We start from the raw sequence: 15614 nt of genomic DNA on the forward strand, positions 1-15614 counted from the left end.
CTGGAAGATGTGCTATACACACAGTGATTTTCCATCAATAATATATGTAGTTGAGTTTTATGTTACATGTGTCATAATAGAAAGTGATTGATACCAAACCTATTGACAGAAGTGTGACTTGACAAACATCTGAGTAGGGAGAGGAATGATTCATCAACATGTCTGCTTTAGATATCTTGGTACAAAATGGGCTTTGAGGCCAGAACATATGGGTATTAGCATGAATATATTCTTTTCAAATTAAAATATGGTATTTTTCTGTTACTGAAAGCAGGTTGATTCTTTTATTAAATTCTGTAAGACCAAAAATAAAATAATAAATACAAATAAAGTAAAGATCATAAAGGCCTTTTTTTACCCAGTGTCTCTTAGGATCTGGAGCACTATGGGGGCATCTTGATTAGAGATGAGCTTTGGGAGGCTAATCTGATGATAATATATTCAGTGTATTATAAGCAAACAGAGAATTCATTCCAATTGGGAGGAGAATATTACAGAAGAACAAGAACCTCAAGGGCTTATAGTTTACCATAGGTTCATAACTGCGGGTTTGGAAATGTTTGGAGACAATTTTAGTTGTTGCAATGCTTTGGGGGATGGCTTTGGTATTGAGCCAATGGGAGTCTGGAAAGTGAAACATTATACGTTATGGAGATCTCCGGTACCACCAAGTGTTTCCCATCCCAAGCGCAGGCACGGTTGTTCTGTGAATGTTGTAGTGGATTCAGTGGGAGTTTGGAGGAGTTGTATCTAAGAGGCAGCATAATTAGGGGTAAGAAACTTCAGGAGAGCCTGCTTTACTTCTGCACACCAGTATTAACGTCTAGCATGTTCCCTGAGGGAAAGGTGTCTTTACGTACTTGTTCTTAGGCAAGAATGCTGAAATGCCAGGGTTGTCCTTGAGTTTTCTGTTGCAAGACAATCAGGAAAATAATAATTATTGGTAACATAAAAACAAACATTTAAATCTTTAAATTGTTGACGATGTTTTCTACGGGATAATTGTAGATTAAAATATCTGTAAAGAAAAAAACCAAAAAACTCAGGGCATGAGTTTAAGAATCAATCTCTTAAAGAAAATAAGATGACAAAGAACTAGAGTCCTTTGCTACTATACTAGTAAAATGGTCATGAGAAGAAATTCTGTATCTAAATTCATCCATTGTTTCAACAGATGTTTTGTTTAGCATCCACTGTGTTTCAGGCACTGCTCCAGGAATTAAGCACACAGCAATTTCTTAAGGGAATTTACATTAGGGAAGACAGGAAATAAATAGTGTCAGGCTGTGTGGTAATCAAAAGGAAAGCAGGGTAAGTGGATAGAAAATGACAGAATGTGCTCCTTTAAATGGCTGACCAAGAATAGATGGTTCGAAGAGGTGACATTTTGAGTAGGAACTAAATAAAAGGCAGATGCCAGCCTGTAAATATGTGGAGGAGAACAATTCAGCAGAGATTAGTTAAAACCCTGAGCATAACCGGTCATGGTGGGGACCAGTAAGGAGACCAGAGGACAAAGCGAAAGTTGTAGAAATAAAGTTGGAGAGGCCGCCAAGTTCCAAACATGTGGGTACTCCATGGTAGCGCATTCGTAGAACAACTTGTATTCAGAGTCACCTTAAAAGCCATGGTAAGATCCTGAGTATAAAAGAGATACAATGTCACATATATTTCCAAAGCATCACTTTGCACTCTGTAGAAAACCCAGTGGTCCAGCAAGAGTAGAAATGGAGTCTATGAATACCATAATCTATGAATGATGAAGGTTGACCTGGACCAGGGGGAAGTGCAGAAGCTGTAAAGAGGCTGTTAAAGAGGAGTTTACAGGATGTGCTGATGGATTGAATGTAGACTGGGCGAGGAGGAGGAGAATCAAGGTTGACTGGCAGATTTGTGAATTGCCCTCAACTTATGGGATGTTCATTTGAGAAACTAACATTTTATTGCAAAATTAAAATCAACATTATCAAACTATCAGGTTTAGCCTCATTAAGCCCTTTCACATATTGTAGAATAATTCAAGATAGTCATCCCTAATTATCAGAGAGACTTTAGTGGCTTGTTCTAGTTGTAGATTTTTCTAATTTTTGCCTTTGGTTTTCTACAGTTTTGTAGTAAAATAGACGATGTATAGGATGATTAAAAATACATGTAAGAAATATTTTGTGGAATAATGAAGTATAAACAATAGTAAAATTATTAAGATTGTGAATGCTAGAAGCAGGCTGCATGGGTTTAAATGCTGACATCACCATTATTGAACTTCACAGCTTTCATGAAATTAGATACCTGTCTTTTTCTCATTTGTAAATTAAAAATAATAATTTTGATTACTTTGGAGAATTGTTGCGAAGATTTAATCATTTTTTTATAAAAGGCTTTGAGCAATGTTTGGCACATAGTAAGTTCTTAAGTATTAATGAATTATTAAATTATTAAATTATCTTTTAATACCATTGCTAACAAAAACAGTTATGTAGTGATTTGAAGTTTTTTCAAGGCAGTTTCTGAAGCAAAGGCCTGAATAGTCCATAAACTGGATAAACCAAAAAGAATAATTGAAAATGAGCTCTATATGAAGTTAATGAAAAAACAAAACTCAATATATATATATATTCATATGTAAAAAAGTTTAAAATTATGGTGCTTATTCTTGCCTAAGAACATTTTAGATTTGCAACCTGAGAGAAGGAACACAATATCAGCAAGAGAGACAATTTTTTCCAATTATTATTTGTATCATTAAACTATTACTATGTTATACATTAGCTGTCGTTTTTTCCTATTTGCAAATTGCAGTTCAAGATTCCAAAATTGAAATGTATCTTCTGCATTTTCCAGAATTTTAAATTTCTTACTAGCATTCTCAAATACATTAAAGGTACTAAAATCAATGTACATAGTAAGTAAAACTTAGTTGTTCATATATTTAAAAATCACTTTCTCTTTTTGAAAAAGTCCTCAAGATGGCCTAAAACCATTTTTAAGATGTTGATTAATACCTGTAATACTTAATAACAATTTTTTCCTAGAAGGGAAATAATAAAGTTGTGAAAGGTGAGGGCTGGCTTATTTTCAAGCCCATAAATACTATCTTTCTTTAGAGTCTAATATAGCAGCATTCCAGCTGGCTTGGATGTAGATATTCAATAAATATTTGCAGCTTGATTAATGTTTAATTATAAATTTCATGTGCTAGATGAAATGAAATAGAAATTCTGAGAATATTTTCTGAACCACACAAAGCAGAAATTAATGTGGCTTTAAATGTATAATTGTGATAAGTGGCCTTTAGTTTGACATTTTAAAGCTGACCCGACAACTTCAGGATCTTCTATAAATGTTCATCCAGTACCCATTATTTAATATGCATTGTGATTGGAGCTTGAGAATTCCAATTGCAAAGTTATGGGTAAATATGGCTCTTCTCTGGTTCCCTTTATCTTTTGCTTGGACTATGACAATACCTTTTACTCTAATTTCTCTCTAAATTCAAAAACATTAAGTGGTCTCCACAATGTGATACCAACCTACCTCCCGAAGAATAATGCTATTTATGTAGGAATATTCTATATTATTCATTATTTACTGTGCTTTTAAAATAAATGCCATATTAACTTTTGTAAGTTAATGAAACACTCACCCCTCTGCTTAAAACCATACTCGACTTGTTACTCTGCCTTTTGGGTATGCTGAAGGTACCTCTCATGTTGAAAATAGGAGCAAAGCAGGCTCAGAAGACAGGAGAAACTAATCTGTACAAAGGATGAGTCCTTAACAGGTTGCTGCAAATAACATTGCTACTAAGTCCAGTAGTCTCAAAATTTCCATTATGGTGTAACCCAGGGCTTTTTAAGGGAATCTGTGTTGGGGCCAGCTCATGGCGGCAATGATTACAGAAGTGGTTGTTGGAGGAGGTCCCATAGATTTAGCACAAAAGGTTAGGGAAGCAAGGTGACAGAAAAATGACAATCCAGAACTGGACACGGGATGCCAGGACTCAAATGACCAGGGTCAAAGTTAGTTAGGGAAGCTGCCACTAGATTTCTCTTCCAACTACTCTGGGAAGCAGGCGTGGGAACAGCAGGCCACACTATTGCAGGTTCCTCCTATTCATGGTGAAAAAACCTCCCAAGTCATTGTCTGTGTCATCTTACTAGTGGAGTTCCAGGGACAGGCTGTGCCTGCTGATTAGCAAGTTATTACTTCTGGCAGCGATGAGCACCTCAGTCAGCCAGGAGTTTCACTGTCCCTTGAATGGCTTCCTTCAGTCTCCTGGGCTAGATGTAATCTGCTTATCTTCTGTGTCCCCAGTAGCATGCTTTTTTACAACTCTTTTATGGAACCTATTAGAGTTGGCTTTGTAACAAGAGTGAAATCAGGCACCTTTAGACGAGGCCTGCATTCCCCCCTCGTACCTGGCCCATAGTAAGCGTTCAGTACATGCCTTTTGAGTGTGCTGGGTGTGAGAAATATTTTAATGAAATGAGGGAAGAACCAGATTTTTTTTTTTCATGGAAACATTTTTCTGTTGTCCTAAGTGCTTATATTTAAGGTTGTAAGCTTCAATAAGACTTCCATGCTTGTTAGGAGATATGGGAGAATGAGAGTCTCTTTCAGTAAAATGTAGAGATTCACACCTGAGGATTTAATCATCTAGTTTTTAGGCCTCATTCACCCTCTGCATGCTGGGTGAACAACTTGCTGCTCATTAAGCAGAGTGTACATTAAAAACTATAGTGCACAAAAGCAGAAATATACATTTGGTGATAATTAGTGTTCATTTCCTCACTAAGTACTACGGCATACCGCACGGTTTCCATAGCAACTTCTATTCTGTTCAAATTACTGCCTAATGTGAATATATGAGTAAGTTTCTATGTTGAAGGAAAAAGCCCCAGACAGTGGGGTGATTTAAGAGTTTATAGTTACAGATGTAAGCCTGTTGGTTTTCTACCTTATTTTCTACTTTAATTTTGGAAACACATTTTTGATGTTATCAGGTTCTGGTCATAAACAGAAGAAACATAAGGAGTGAATGAATTTTAATGAATTTCTAAATGGCCTACTGAACCAGATTCTCCCAGGCCCCAGCTACTCCCTGGTTGTAAATTATGCAAATGTACAAGCTGCCTTAACTCTTTCAGGGCACTAGGGCACCATTTGGCAAGTAGATACTCCAGGGAACTAATGAAGAAAAAGAAAAAAGAAAGAGAGAGAGAGAGAGAGAGAGAGAGAGAGAGAGAGAGGAAAGGAAGGGAGGAAGGGAGGAAGGAAGAAAGAAGGAAACGAAGGCCATTTCATAGCAATTAAATCAGTGTTGCTTTAGTTTATAAAATGTCATTGGAAAGCAGGATTGGCATTATGTTAATTTTTCTGAAGAGAAACACTTAGATATTTTCAGCAGAATCTCAGACACTGTGCTGTAGTGGAGATAGCAGTGTGTTAAGAGTCAGGCATCCAAGTTTGAATTCTGAATCCTCCAAATACTAAGGCTGAGACTGTTACTGCCAGCTTCTCCCATGTTGCAGATGATAATAATATTGACGATGAGTAGGTTCTTACTTTGTACCGCACCACCTTCCATGATTATGTCAAGGTACAACAATTATAAAAGTGATGTTTCCCTCTTCTGTTTGCTGGAACCATACTAAATTGTCAGCATTGACTTTATTTTTTACCATAAAGGAAGTAATTTTATGTAGTTCAGCTTACTAGATGGGAGAGAGACACTGAGCCACAGAGAGGTCAAGTAAGGTGTATAACGTCACTTGGCTAGTCATGGTCTACAAGGGGCTAGTCCATTCTCCTAAACCACTGGAATGTACTATCTGGCTAGACAACCAGTGTAAAACTGCCACATTATAGACACCCAGCAATCATTAGTATTTTCTGTGTTTCTAATCATTGGCTGGGTAATGGGTGGGATGCAGAGGGGAACAGAGTTGTGGTGCCTGGTCTTGCTTCCATGATTTGGAGCTTGGAAGGACTGAGATTGGTGGGGAACCAAGAAAATAGTATATATCCTACTCATATCCTACTCATTTTACTAAGAGACACACCTCTATTTACCTAAGTTAATAATAAGTTCACACAATCCATACCTTTATACACAGACACACACACACACACACACACACACACACACACACACACACACGAAAAGATCAATTAAGTTCGCGAACTTTCCACTGTGCACTTACACAGTGGAAAGTTTTCTAATCTAATTGTCCGACCTTCTCCTGTGTGTGTGTATGTGTGTGTGTGTGTGTGTGTGTACTCGTGTATATCACTGTCAAATGTTTATTATTATCTATTATCTTTTATCTTTACTGGCTACTTCAAAGAAAAAAAATCTAAAGTCCATCCCTTATACAACAAGTATTGAAGAGCCTTTTAAACGGCTATGTCAAGTTTTGGATTTTTTCCCCCTATTCTATAAAGACAGACACACACATGTAGAATAAGGTATATATAAATGTTTTTGGATAATTATATATTGGATCTATTTTAGGAAATACACACTCACATATTCCATAATTTTAAATCTTTACTAATGTTTAGCTTTGTGCCTGGTAAGCATTCAGAAATGTTAGTTCTTATTGCTGCTGGCCTTCTTTTATCTTTTATATAATGACACTAATTTGAACAAAATTATTTTTCTGGATAGTTCCAATTTTGCCTTAGAGGTTCATATGCAGAGAGAAGTGCAAAATGTTTTTATTAGAATACACTCAATTATTAGGTGAATTTTACTGATTTCTTATAATATGCCAGGCAGCACGTTAAATGCTTTACATGTATTTTCTCATTGTGTTCTCACTGTATCCCTATGAGTTGTGTTCCATTCTTATCTCCATATAGTATCTTAGGTTTAGATTGCAGTTGTAATGCTTTTATGAAACTTAAACTGTGTCACTATATTTTTTGCTTAAGCAGACTAAAGAGCTCTAAAATTAGTCACCATTATAATCATTCGACTCTTAAAAACTTTTCTTTAAATACTTATTGTTAAAGCCAATGTATACCTAATATAAAATAATATTTATTTTTCTAAAACTGATGTACAGTTGTTGCTTATCAAGTGTTGTTCTTAATGAGGAAATTAAATGATAATTAAAATAGTCATTTTTTTATTTAAACATTGACAATTCTGAGGATGTTTATAGAGTTATTCATTAACAAAAACTATATATTGGTCTTGATACCATGCCAGAAATAAAATCTAAAATATACAAAGCACTTTCCAAGTATTAATTAACTTAAAACATTTAACGAAGAAACTAAACCACTTTACATCCCAAAATAATATTTTATGTTAGTATTAAGGTTGGGAATAGTAAATAATTGTTGGCATTGAACAGTTATTTTTAAAGAGCTGGATAGTCCTTCTAAACAGGAAGTTAAAAGTTAAAAAATATTTGAATTATACACCATTATTTTATTGATGAAGGAGTTTGCTGATATTACTACTTTTTATAGTCAAATGTTCTTCAATCAGTTTTTAAGGTGTCCTCATATGAAGGAGTCATCCTTTTAAATCGTATTTCTTCATTTTCTTATGTGACCACTGTCACAGAAAATGTTTGAGTTAATTGACATTTTAATTAACAAGTCAAAGGTTCTCAGCAGACACTATCTGATGCATCATAAAGCAGCTTTGGTGGTGTGCTTTGTTACCACTGCCATCTTATGTGCGCACTAGAGCACAGAACATAATGTTTCCTGTCTACAGGGATTTCTTTAGCAATTGATCATTAATTGAAAAACATAGCATAGCTAAGTCTTAGGAGAGAAATTGTTTTTTTTTTCCCAATTAAATGCATTAATTAACAAAATAGGATCTTGGAATGATTTTTATGAATTGTCAAACTTCACTTCATAATGCAGCCTTATTCCAAGAATAATGGGAAATTGTTTCCCCCTGCTTTATCTGAAAGAAAAGGATAAAATTTTGGAATTTCTCTTTATGCATCTTACCAGCCCCAAGAAACACATATTTTTGCTCTGCTACATTGTTATTCTCTAGAAATCATGTAATGCTCTTACATCAGCTTACTACCACCTCCATCTCTTCTGTTTTTCATATCTTCTTCTCTTTGCTGCCACAGACGCTGTGGCATCTTTCTCTGAGAAGGCATGGTCTCATGTGTGTAAACGCTGTGCTCAGGCTTTCAAAGGAACCTAGAGACAGTACCTCATGAGCTGCAATCACTTGCAAAGCACCTTCACGATATTCTGAAAATATTGCAGAATAGAGCAATTTAAGAGGGTTTTTACACTGATTTTCTGTTTTATGACAGTTTCTATAGTTTTGCCATAATACTTGAATAGGTTAAAACTCCAAACAGTAATATTTAGAGTGCCGTCACCATAGATAGCAATGTCTGCAATGGCCAGATCATAGATATCATATGAATTTGTTTATTATTTACCTGTCTCTATTTAAGTAGGACTATTTATTATGTTGAACCTACGTTCTAATGTACTTATGAAACAATATTTAACATATTCTAGGAAGGATGCAGTATTTAATATTTGGACCCATACTATTTGTTTTTTATGTCATTATATTCCATGTAGCATGTTCAAAATTCTATTTAAAGGACATTGGGATAATGCTGTGTATATTCAACAAAACTTGTACAGATTGAAAAGTAATTGGTGTTGTGCACACAGCACACCAGTGTTAGAACCACTGAGGTAGCTACAGGGACAATACCCATTGAGATGAAGGCTGGGGAGGGTCTAGACCATCTCCATTTGGATTCGGGTATCCAACAGACCTGGGGTCTGGAAAAAAGTTTTTATTTATCCTTATCTGTATAAAGGACTATGTAAGATTTCTCCATTCGTTAATCTAGTCAGCAATTTAGTTTAGGTGCCAGGCACTTGTCTACTACAGGTAACTCAGAAATGAACAAGGTTCATGTCTCTGTGCTTATGCAATTTAGAATCTGTAGGGGAACATCAGAGGAGAAATGATTCATGCATCCATTTATTCAGCACACTTTAGTTTTCTGTATAGCAGCACCCTTTATGATCTGACACACTATAGACTTACCAGTTTATTTATGTATTTGCTGTCCCCTCCAACCAGAATGTAAGTTCCATGAGGGCAAGGATTTGTCTATTGTAGTGTATGCAGAAACTCCACTGATAGAACAGTGGCTGGCTCACGGTATGAAGTGGATGAGAAAAAGTAAGGGATTTTCTATTCATCTATTAGGTTGTCAGAAAAGTCATGACACATGTTTGTGACAGATGGCACTAGTTTATTTTTGGAAATACTGAAGTCATTCACATCTATGTTATTGCTATGTTATTTGACAGCTGACAGTTTTAGCTTCATTCTAAAAATAAATTGAGTGATTTGGTTGAGTTTTGGAGATTTTACAAGTTGAAGATGGAAGACCAAATTGTGCATTTTTGCCATGTTTTACTGTTTTACTTCCATAAAGGGAAGAACGCGCATCAAGCTTGTGAAAAGTTGCAAAAAGTTTACAGTGACAGTGCTCTACAAGAACATCAGTGCCAACGATGGTTCACGAAATTCCGTGCTGGTGATTTTGATCTCAATGACGCTGCTCAGTCAGGGAGGCCCACTGAGATTGACAACAAAATAAAGGCATTGATTGAGTCAAACCCACATTACATGACATGGGAGATTGTAGAAACATTGACCATCCATCATTCAAGCATTAACGACCACCTGAAGAAGCTGGGAACATAAGCAAGCTCGATATTTGGGTTCCGCATGAACTCAAAGAAGTTCATTTGATGGCATGTATAAACATCTGCAATATACTGATTAAATGTGAGGAAAACAATCCTTTTTGAAGCGACTGATAACTGGTGATGAGAAGCAGATTGTTTACAACAGTGTGATGCACAAACGGTCTTGGTCCCGACGTGATGATTCGCCTCAAATGACATCGAAAGCAGACATTCATCAGAGGAAGGTTATGCTCTCAGTGTGGTGGGATTTTAAAGGTGTTGTGTTTTTCGAGCTCCTACCAAGAAACCANGGCAGGTTCGGGAATTGAAAGGTAGAGATTTTTAAATTTATTTCTATTGCCAAAATATAAAAACATTTTCTTCATTGTAAAATAAGGATACTTTTTATTTGTTGTAGAGTAAATTTTAGACCGAATCATAAAAATCTGTGTAGTTTTTGGAAAGGCTACAGATGTTGCAGTCATGCACCTAAGATTCAACCCTCCTCTCCTCCTGGCCCCAGCTTTTCCACACACTAGCTATGAAACATTGGCCAACTCACTTATCTTCCCGAGCCTCATCTTTCTCTTCTTTATAATGGAGTTTTGTGAAAACTATAGATGATGAAAATTGCTTGTCTTATCCTACTTCATATATAGTAGTTGTTCAATAAATGTAGTCATTTTTGTTAATCATGATGATGTTGGGCAGATGTTGCTGAGTCAAAAATGCAGATACCCCAGTGGAATCCATTCACATAGAGATTTACTTGTGCTCATGTGAAATCTTTGAAATAACACTTCTGATTTTGAATATCCATTTTGTAAAAAAGTGACCAAGGCAGCTGGCTGCTGAGAGTCCAAAAAGAAAATTATTTTGGCAACTATATGAAATAATTGGATTAACAAATAAAAATTTAGCAAATCATGAGAAAACCAAAAGTCACAATAGATCAGAATCAATTAAAAGAGTTGAGAAACAGAAGTGACATCATGGTCAAAGTTTGAAATAGGTGTAGACGTGACAGCATGAGCGATAGGGAAGGTGGAGATAATGAGGAGTTGCAAAACAAGTGGCTGAAATTTTTTTATTTTTTTATGTTTTTATTTTTTTTTAATTTGTTTCGGATATAACAAACAATATACGATTAGACATTTATATGCCTTACAGTGATGACCCCAACAAGTCTATTACTCACCTGACACTGAATATGGTTATTACAATATTATTGACTATATTCCCCATGCTCTACTTTATACCCNAAGCAGACATTCATCAGAGGAAGGTTATGCTCTCAGTGTGGTGGGATTTTAAAGGTGTTGTGTTTTTCGAGCTCCTACCAAGAAACCAAACAATCAATTTAAATGTGTACTGTCGGCAGTTGGACAGTTTGAACGAATCCATCATCTAGAAACGTCCAGAGCTTTTTAATTGTAAAGGAGTTGTGTTCCATTGAAACAATGCGAGACCACACACAAGTTTGATCCCTGTCAAAAATTATTGGAGCTTGGATGGGATGTGTTGCCACACCCACCATACTCACCTGACTTTGTGCCGTCAGACTTCCACTTGTTTCGCTCTCTTCAAAACCCCTTGCATGGTATAATGTTCAATTCAGATGAAGTTGTAAATCAGCACCTTGTTCAGATTTTTGGAAATAGACAGGTCTTTCTATGGATGAGGAATTATGAAGATCACTGAAAGATTGCAAACGGTTATCGAACAAAATGGGCAATATATCATTGATTGATCTTTGTTCTTTATGTAAATAAATCACCTTTGAAAAATATAGACAAAATACGTCATGACTTTTCTGACGACCCAATATTAAGCATGAGGGTGGCAGCGCCAGGTGTAGAAAGACAGACAGGAACCACAGGGAGCAGAAAGGCTGATGTGTGAAGAGTCAGTCTACTGAGAGGTGGTTACATGTCATGGCAGACACAAATCAGGTACCTGGAGAAGCACAGAGGAGGAATAACAAGTTAGGACGTCAAAGGGGAAGGACAGCTTCTTCAAGGAAATGATCTCTTACTGCCCAAAGCAGTCATCAACCTTAAAACAGAAGACTGAAATCTTAGTTAATCTCCTCCTTACTTGCACACACCCTACTTGCAGACGCAGTTGCACACACACAGAAACATAACACGTGCACAGTAGCTCAGAGGGCATGGAGAAAACAGATACTAAAGTCCGGCTAGAAACCTAAAAAGACTTGACAAGGAGAAACATCTGACCTGAGCTTTCAAAAGGGACATTGGTTGTGAAGAAGAGTTGAGAATAACCTCCATGGCTGAAGGAATGGCCGAAGTAAAGGTACTTGGATAGAATCTACCCGACCGTCATCTGAATTCTTAGATCCTGATCTTAGAGATTAAGGCTTGTTGATCATTCTTGTATCAGACACCTTCCCAGTTATACAGGTATGCTTTTGTTTATTTCCTTTAACTTAGTTTCACGGTATTAAAATGTTCCGGGGAAGTAGAAGATGATAATTGCCAAGTGTGCTGTACAAAAGAAATGATGAATTTAGAAAACTGTTGACAGAGATGCAGAGCAGAAAGAGACTTGTCTTGCAACGCAAAGGAAAAAAACAATTCCTTGGTGGGGGATGAGTATCATTTTGCATAGAAGCCTGGAGTAAAGCAAAACTTTCTTTAAAATACTCCTGATAAAAGAAAATATAAATTGTGAAACCATTTTGGAGAGCAAGTTGGTAAAACCCAGAAATCCTGAAGTGACCCAGCAATTCCACTCTTATTAGGTTGACCCATCTGAAATTGCTGATACTTGGCTGTTTTTGACCTGCAAAACTAGCAATTCTTATGGATAATGTAGATCTAGGTAGATACAGATATAACTATATAGATGTATATCTATATCTATATTACATATCTCTATTTCTATATTTATCTATCATCTATCTATCAGGAGATCTTAGAAAAATTTGTTCATGTATGCAAGAAATGCAACTGTAGTACCAAAACATTGGAAATAATCTAAATGCCATCAAGAAGAGAATGGTTAACCTATGGCATATATATACAATGAAAAGAATTAAAAAGCTAAGCATTTAACTTCTTTACAATAAGAAAAAGAATTAGGGGAGTGACATATTTTGGTAAAGTGAGAGTGGTGCTCCTATGAGTTAGAAAAAGTTTAAACACCTTAGGTAGTCTACCAAATTATATTATATTGCTTTTTGCATCTGCTAAAATTGTTCGTCTTCTGAAACTGCTCAGTGCTGCAGCCAGCTGTAGGATGATAGCACATGTTTTTCTTTGCTGACACTGAATAGACATTTTTTTTAAGCTCAGAAATCTGAGAAAGTTTGGGATTTGAGATATTATCTTCTTTTTACCTCCTTCCATACTTCTAGATGCACTTGAAAAGGCAAGTGATCAGAATCAAGTCACTGCCTGTTCAATGCTGTGCCTGAGCCTGTTCTATTGGATGTACAATGAAGTGATTTATTAACCTTCCACAGCCTGTACTTGTTGGTATTACTATGCCAACTCAAAGGGACTGTAGTAATACAGATGTACCACTCTTCCTACTGATGTTACTACTGTATCGTGTTTTGCTACTGCTGAAAAATAAAGGCTGCCAGTGAGGAAATTGCTTGATTTAAAAGCACAGCTCCACCATTCCTATACCATATAAAAGAAAAATGTGGTTGCCTGTACAGTCATTTACAGTGCACATCTCAACGTCTCCTAAAACAGATGGAGGAATGCAATATTACATTTTGGGTCCTCAACCCAAGGAGAAAACCTGGCAGCTGTTCAAAAATAATGATATAACAAAGAGAAGAAAACAGACCCTGATTTTTCCCTGATGTGGGGCCCTCTATTATTGGCCAAGCAGATTTTGGCCTATCTGAAAAATAAAAAAAAATCATGGCTATTTGGAAAGGCATACTAAATAAAATTGAGTATTTCAGCTTTGTCCATGAAAAGTACCTCCTGGTTTCAAAGGGATTTCTTTGGAGGAGTATAAAAGCCAAGAAGCTGCTGGAATTTATTCAGACAGCATCTGATCCTGAATTACACTATGATTCAGCTGTAGGGACCTGATCTTTATTATCTTTTCAAAAACTCATACACGTGTGTCTGGGCACACACGTGTTCACACACACACACACACACACACACACACACAGAGACATCCCTAATTGTACTAATTAATTGGGCTCTTGGTTGGAGATGTTAAGTCATATACAGTGTTTTAAGTCAAAAACATCAAAGGTGATAAACACTGTAGACAAGCAGTGTAATAGCAGTATTTGTATCTCACAAATTACAGTTTTACAATACGTTACTGACTGGCTATTGAATGGTAATAGTTGAATCAGCACCAACCTGATTATTCAAGTGTTTCTGCTTCTTGATTATGAGCTTAGCACTCTGGAAGAGCTATTCTGAACTCGTTATTGTTCATATGGTTATAGAGAAATCATGAAGAAATATACAATCAGCAGGGCCCCTAATATATGTCATTATTACAATTTTTGGTGACTTTCAATACTTTTTGCTTTCAATAATTATCTTCTTTTTTTCTGGTGCATTAAGGGTAGCCTGCGAAAGTGACTTTCAACTTTGCTTTCTGTGATGCTATGAGCATCCTGAACTTTCTGTTTTTCTCCTCTCTACTTTTGCTAGCAAATTGCATTTGCTACTGAAGTGTCTACCAAGGAAATACATTTTTTTCTTTCAGAGTTGATTAGAAATCCTCTAATTGCACCACATACTGTTTCTGATGTCATTAGCTCTTTCAGCAAGTCATAGAGTAAACTACTCGGAAACTAGGGAAGTAGCAGGGAGGTGGTGGTCCAGATAGGATCAGGCTCAGATGATAGGCTGTAATTACAAATCATCTCTAAGATCTGGGCTTTCTCAATGCCATCTTATCCTCAGTCCCCTAGACACATTTCAGAATATAGTTTGGAGTAGATCTTGTTGAAGCCAATGACTCTGTAGAGAGATCACTGTCACACAGATGGAACATATGGAAATGAGAGACTCATTCATTCAACCAACATATATGTATTGAATGCTTACTGTTAATATATGGGAGGCATTCTATTAGCCAATGAGAATAAATTAGTGAATATAGCATAGGTTGTTATTGACCTTAGATTGTTCAAAATCTGATGGTATTTGTGTATTCTGATTTCTATGTTGAGCATTAGCAATAAGAGATGGAGGTAATTGGTTAAATGTAACACCTGAATAAAACTACACTATATGCAGTTGTTAAATTTTTTGCATTAGTACTTATTTCAAGTTTTAATTTATCTTGTTTAATTAAAAGGCATAAAACATCATATTGCTTGCATCAAATTATGTAACTGAGTTCTTGGATTCTCTTTGATCCACAAATTACAATTCAGCATATTAGCAGGAAGAGTAAATCAGAAATACAAACTTTCAATTTGAATTTTAAAATAAAAGACTGAAATTCAGTGCACTGTAACTGTACCTTATTGTGACTGCATACTGTAATTTTATTTAAAAATGACTTTGTTATAATAGACTAAATTTGTGCGATCTTCTATAATGTGACAAATACAAGATCATTTTGCTTATATCACTTGCTCTCCGCTATATTTTGTATGACTACATATTTTCACAGATGCTTTTGAAAATATAGTAAATGTTAGTACCTCTTTCTTTTAAAAATGACAGTCTACTCTTTGTTTCGCCTTGGGAAACAGTTTCATTTTCTTTACCAAGATGACCTTGAGCTTCTCTTTCATTTCAGTTTGGGTGTCCTCAGGAATCGTTTAACCAGAATATGCCAAACAAAGATCATTTTCTTCAGCTATAATGAGAAATGTTGTTTATTTTCAGTGGTATGGACCTGCTGTCCCTTCTCCCTGTCTTCTCTTTGTCTTT

General features: G+C 35.9%; 1 protein-coding gene and 1 pseudogene across 1 annotated transcript in view; one reads left to right on the plus strand and one right to left on the minus strand.

Moving 5' to 3' along the window:
- LOC109388478 (40S ribosomal protein S26-like) overlaps positions 1-8141 on the minus strand; it is a 57441-nt pseudogene extending 49300 nt beyond the window's left edge.
- Positions 1-15614, plus strand: part of NAV3 (neuron navigator 3) — an 819162-nt gene that overhangs the window by 299899 nt on the left and 503649 nt on the right. The window lies entirely within an intron of this gene.

Source organism: Hipposideros armiger, unplaced genomic scaffold (assembly GCF_001890085.2).
Source record: "Hipposideros armiger isolate ML-2016 unplaced genomic scaffold, ASM189008v1 scaffold_199, whole genome shotgun sequence".
In the NCBI taxonomy this organism is placed as follows: Eukaryota; Metazoa; Chordata; class Mammalia; order Chiroptera; family Hipposideridae; genus Hipposideros; species Hipposideros armiger.